Raw genomic sequence first — 1,134 nt, forward strand, 5'->3', positions numbered from 1 at the left:
CATTTAAGATCTGTCAGTTAAGCATGTGAGGCCTCATATTGACAAATTCACAGTTATGCTTTATGGTACATCTGTTTCAGCTGTAGTGTGTGGAGGTCTGTGGGTTTAAGGGGAGTCATGCATGGGCATAATTTTCTTTTTCCTTAATGCATGCTCTGTGGTCAGGGGCTAGACCAGGGAGTAAAGCTAGGTTATCACTAATAGGCTAGCAAGCTGGGGATGTTAGTTTTTTAATACCTATTTCTTACTACAACAATATTCATGAAAGCCCTACCTATTTCCTGTGTCTGCCTTTCAAAACCAGAAAGGAAACCTTTCATTTCACTGTCAACTGCAGTCAGCCTCTTTCACCTGCCCTCAGCATCCCTCTCGATAAGCCAGGGCCAAAACCTGTGTCTGTGGGTCCATAGGTAGCAACATGTTCCAGCAGACATAGGGTTGTTGCATAAAAGGATATGATCCTGCAAAGGATGATCCTGTAACTAGTTATTAATCTGAAGCTTACAAAGCCCCTTTTAACTTCCTGGCTTCTCACAGCAGTGATTTTCATAGGTCTGCCATTCTCCCCTCCTCCCTTCCCAGCCCAAAGGCATTTTACATTTAGATGGATCGCTTAGGGTGTAACAATTTCAATTGTTGATGGTTGTCAAAAACCTATAATTGAATAGGCAGTACGAGTCCTATTCAAAATCAGTTCCCTGAATTATTTTGTCAGCTTGTAATCAGCAGTATTACTTGCAGCCAGGGCAGTCCCTGGCTGCGTGTACTTTTGCCATTATTGGAGCTTGAAGTCAAGCACAGGGCTTTGTGCGTCTCTCTCAGGGGTCACATGAGATGGAATGGACAGCAGGTCCTGCCACGCACCGTATGGGAAGGAGTATGTTTGCAGCAGCAGCGGGCCCTGTGAGATGGGAGGGAAGCTTTGACCCAATTTTCAGTTCTGGAAATATGAAATGAGTGGTTTTAAATAATGCCATCCTATCCCCAGCACAATGCCTCTGGACTCCAAAGGGCTAAACCAACTCCCACTGATTAAAGCATTATCCCTTCCTTTAAGTGCTGGGCAGATGGTGCAGCAGGCGTTAGCTTTCTTCTCAGGACCCACAGAGGCACACTTCTTTTGTTGACAGTTTA

This window comes from Haliaeetus leucocephalus, unplaced genomic scaffold, assembly GCF_000737465.1.
Source record: "Haliaeetus leucocephalus isolate CR32 unplaced genomic scaffold, Haliaeetus_leucocephalus-4.0 Scaffold556, whole genome shotgun sequence".
NCBI classification, from domain to species: domain Eukaryota; kingdom Metazoa; phylum Chordata; class Aves; order Accipitriformes; family Accipitridae; genus Haliaeetus; species Haliaeetus leucocephalus.